The sequence below is a fragment of the Neofelis nebulosa genome, chromosome 13, assembly GCF_028018385.1.
Source record: "Neofelis nebulosa isolate mNeoNeb1 chromosome 13, mNeoNeb1.pri, whole genome shotgun sequence".
Classification (NCBI taxonomy): Eukaryota; Metazoa; Chordata; class Mammalia; order Carnivora; family Felidae; genus Neofelis; species Neofelis nebulosa.
In genome coordinates this window covers 45,276,629-45,281,570 of record NC_080794.1, presented here as the reverse complement: position 1 = coordinate 45,281,570, position 4,942 = coordinate 45,276,629, and the positions used below count along the sequence as shown (strand labels likewise).

General features: G+C 40.2%; 1 pseudogene; it reads left to right on the top strand.

The window, feature by feature from the left end:
- The first annotated feature begins 2,266 nt into the window (after window positions 1-2,266).
- On the top strand, window positions 2,267-3,589 carry LOC131492383 (histone-binding protein RBBP4-like; annotated as a pseudogene).
- The last annotated feature ends 1,353 nt before the right edge of the window (window positions 3,590-4,942 follow it).

Genomic DNA, 4,942 nt, shown 5'->3' with positions numbered 1-4,942 from the left:
TTAGTTTGAAGAATGTTGATAAAATGCATGTATGTGATCGATAGGACAGACTAACCAAAAAGAAAAATCAAATGGGCAAATGATATCTAGAGTCAATTTAAGAAGAAGAAATTCAAATGACTAATACCCATATGAAAAGAAACTTAATCTTTAGTAATCAGATAAGGACAATTTACAGTGTTAGATGCGATCTCACAGTCATCAATACTGTGGGTATGAGGAGGTGGAAAGTTAAATATTGCTGCTTTAAGTGGAAGCGCCTACAGCAAAGTTGGAAAGCAATTTGCCAATATCTAGCAATATTGAAGTTGTGCATACAGTAATATCCATCCATGTTCAGTACATATTTGGGAGAAACTCTTACATATATAGGCACATGGAGACATTGAGTGAAAACTCTTTGCAGAATTGTAACTATAATGAGATTACTTTTATATAACAATGGAAAGTGAAAAAAAAACATTGCAATAGATTGATGTGTTAGTCGGAAAGAGGGGGTGGGAAAAGAGAAAATAAAGGGGTAATAAATATATATATGGATTTGTGGACTTGGGTGGATAGGATAACCACGAATTTCAGGACATGGATGCCTCTTGGGAAAGAGAGGAATGGAATTGGAAAGAAATTCAAAAGGAACATGAACTGTATCTAAAATATTGTATTTTTTTTTAAGTGACAGGTGGCAATTTTGGCAATGATACCTTTATCACGTACGGGTAGTGGGTACCACTGACATCATATCTTCTTTTTGTAATTTCCCTCATGCTTAAATAATTTAATATTTTCTAAACAGGTAAAAGAGAAAAAAAGATATACATGTATCTACACATGTAAATATATGTATATACACACATGCACACACACATATACAGATGAAAACAATGGGGATAAGTGATAGAGGTTGGATTATTCAAGGCTAAAGTGGGCAAAGGAAATAAAGAAATTGAGAAATTTGAGGGCTGCAGGTACAAGACAAGGCTTAAGACATTAGTAGGCAATAGATCATGCAGAACATTTTTAAGCAACAGAGAATCCCATTGAAGGTTTTTAAATTGAGGTAGGCGAGAAAGAGATGGTTGTAATAAATTCCAATTTAAAAAGATCCTGTAGAATGCAGCAAAGAAAATGCATTGGGAGGTACAACTGAACAATGTGGGTCCACCACTTAGAGATCTATTTCGGTGGTCCCCAGAAAGAACAGCAGCAGCTTGTAGTAGTTTAAGCTATAATATCAGTAGGACTTGGTGATAAAATAGGGGAAGGAAATGAAAGCATCAAAATGATTCAAGATATTTGGCCTACATTGTGCCATCTTATTAGTTGAGGGATGTAGGAGAAAATGAATATCATGATTTCAGTTTATTTTTACTTTATACTTTTAATATATGAAATTTATTGTCAAATTGGTTTCCATACAACACCCAGTGCTCATCCCAAAAGGTGCCCTCCTCAATACCCATCACCCACCCTCCCTTCCCACCCCCACTCAACCCTCAGTTTGTTCTCAGTTTTTAAGAGCCTCTTATGCTTTGGCTGTCTCCCACTCTAACCTATCTCTCTCTTTTTTTCTCCCCACTCCCCATGGGTTCCTGTTAAGTTTCTCAGGATCCACATGAGAGTGAAAACATATGGTATCTGTCTTTCTCTGTATGGCTTATTTCACTTACCATAACACACCTCAAGCCAGTCAGAGTGACCAAAATGAACAAATCAGGAGACTATAGATGCTGGAGAGGATGTGGAGGAACCCTCTTGCACTGTTGGTGAGAATGCAAACTGGTGCAGGCGTTCTGGAAAACAGTATGGAGGTTCCTCAAAAAATTAAAAATAGAACTACCCTATGACCCAGCAGTAGCACTGCTAGGAATTTACCCAAGGGATACAGGAGTGCTGATGCATAGGGGCACTTGTACCCCAATGTTTATAGGAGCACTCTCAACAATAGCCAAATTATGCAAAGAGCCTAAATGTCCATCAACTGATGAATGGATAAAGAAATTGTAGTTTATATACACAATGGAGTACTACGTGGCAATGAGAAAGAATGAAATATGGCCTTTTGCAGCAGCGTGGGTGGAACTGAAGAGTGTGATGCTAAGTGAAACAATTTCAGTTTAAATATCTTTAGTTTGGAGGAAACAATAGCGCCAGCATGCAGAACTTGACACCAGGATCCCCACCCCCCCCCACCCCCCGACGCAGTAGAAGAACATGCGATCAAAGAAGAGTACAAAATATGGATAAAGAACATCCGTTTTCTTCTTTTCTTTACGATTTGGTGATGACTCATGCTCTGGAGTGGCCTAGCCTAATTGCACAGTGACTTCCAGATGAAACCAGACCAGAAGGGAAAGACTTCAGCACTCATTGACTTGTCCTGGGAACACATACATGGGATGAACAAAACCTCCTTATGATAGCCCATGTGCAGCTCCCTAACGATGATGCTCAGTTTGACGCTTCCCACTATGGCAGTGAGAAAGGAGACTTTGGAGGTTTTGGCTCAGTTAGTGGAAACGTTGAAATAGAAATTAAGATCAACCATGAAGGAGAAGTAAACAGGTCACCACCATATGCCCCAGGACCCTTGTGTCACTGCAACAAAGACTCCGTCCGGTGATGCTCTTGTTTTTGACTATCCCAAACATCCTTCCAAACCAGACCCTTCCGGAGAGGCTATGGACTTTCCTGGAACCCAAATCTCAGTGGGCACTTACTTAGTGATTCAGATGACCATACCATCCTCCTCTGGGACATCAGTACTGTTCTAAAGGAAGGAAAAGTTGGGGATGTGAAGACCATCTTTACAGGGCATACAGCAGTAGTAGAAAATGTTTCCCGGCATCTGCTACCTGAATCTCTGTTTGGGTCAGTTGCTGATGATCAGAAATTTATGATCTGAGATACTCCTTCAAACAATACTTCCAAAGCAAGCCCCTCAGTTGATGCTCACGCTGCCGAAGTGAACTACTACCTCTCTTTCAATCCTTATAGTGAGTTCATTCTTTTTTTTTTTCTAAATAATTTATTTATTTTTAAATTTACATCCAAGTTGGTTAGCATATAGTGCAACAATGATTTCAGGAGTAGATTCCTTAATGCCCCTCACCCATTTGGTCCATGCATCCGTCCACAACCCCTCCAGCAATCCTTTGTTTGTTCTCCATATTTAAAAGTCTCTTACGCTTTGATCAGCTGAAAAGACTGTTGCCTTGTGGGATTTGAGAAATCTGAAACTTAAGTTGCATTCCTCTGAATCACATAAGGATGAAATATTCCAAGTTCAGTGGTCATCTCACAAGGAGACTATGTTGGCTTCCGGTGGTACTGATCACAGACTGAATGTCTGGGATTTAAGTAACACTGGAGAGAAACAATCCTCAGAAGATGCAGAGGACAGGCCACCAAAATTCTTTATTCATGGTGGTCACACTGCCAAGATATCTGATTTCTCCTGGAATCCCAACGAACCTTGAGTGATTTGTTCTGTATCAGAAGACAATATCGTGCGGGTTTGGCAAATGGCAGAGACATTTATAATGATGACGATCCTGAAGGACACATGGATCCAGAAAGACAGGGGTCCTAGATATGTCCGTGCTTCTTGTGATTTTAAACTCCCTCTTTTTTTCCTCTCAACCCTGAGTATGATTCAACACTGGTTTTGACACACAAACTTTGGCTATCCCTCTATGATAGGTACCATCAACAATGGTATAGCCCAAACAGAGGGTGTTTTCTAAATATTAACTGGGGGATTTGATTCAGTAAATCCACAGACTTATATTTGCATTTTCTCCAGGGGGTGCCTGGGTGGCTCAGTTGGTTAAGCATTTGACTTCAGCTCAGGTCATGGTCTCAGATTTCATGGATTCAAGTTCCTCATTGGTGCTGAGCTGTCAGCTCAGAGCCTGGAGCCTGCTTTGGATTCTGTGTGTGTGTCTCTCTCTCTGCCCCTCCCCTGCTCACCCTATCTCTCTGTCTCTCAAAAATAAATAAACATTACAAAAAAGTAAAAAAAAAAAAAATTTTCTTCAGGAATTTACTGGTAACAAAGGTCTGAAGTAGCTACAGAAAGGGGGATACTGTTTGTGGTTATTTTTCTTATTAGGCTGTATCCCCAAGTTTTTCAGACTCCTTTAAGTAAAGGCTAAAGTGAGGAAGGAACAGAGCCAAGTGAAAAGTTAGTCCCTGACCACTAGTTTGGCACCATCTCTATTTTGGGTGACCTGTTTCACCAGCAGGCCTGTCACTCTCCATGAGTAACTGTGTAAGTGCTTATAATGGAACAAATTGCTTTCCTATGTGAAAAAGAAAATCTTTAGTTTGATGTGAACTTGAGTCACATCAGTGGAAATGTCACATCATTGAGAGCTCAGTCATTCATTTGGGTTGGAGATTAAGAATTTTGCATATTTTGGTAAATGAAGTCAGGGACTGATATGTTTAATCCACGAGAGCACGGAGTAGGAGGAAAAGTGGCTTTGATTTTCAACCTTGAAGAATCTCAATTTGACATGGTTTGTATGCTGTAAATAGGTCTATAGTAACATGGTGGTGAGGTATGCTGGGTGATGGAAAGTGCTATGCAGTGCTGTGATTGGGTCTCAGTCTTTAGACTCTGGATTGCCAACTCAGCAAGTTTTTCTCAGGGTTTTTTTTTTTTTTCCTTCCCCCTTAGTTGGGACAGGATAACTAAAGTGGCTGGAATTTAGTATTTCCCTTCCACACATTGGATCAAGCTTCAACAATACCCCAGCTGATTAGGCTATAGTTGTCTAGTTTCCCTTAAGTTTGGGCCTTGTTAAGAACAGGATGCTTTGGCTATTTCAGAATGAGTTCTTTTCTCCTCCCCCTGCTGGAACCCCGAGGACATCTTTCTGTAACATTTTCTGTGGGATTCTGGTTGACCTCCCAGAGGTAAATCTCACAGGATTGTGGG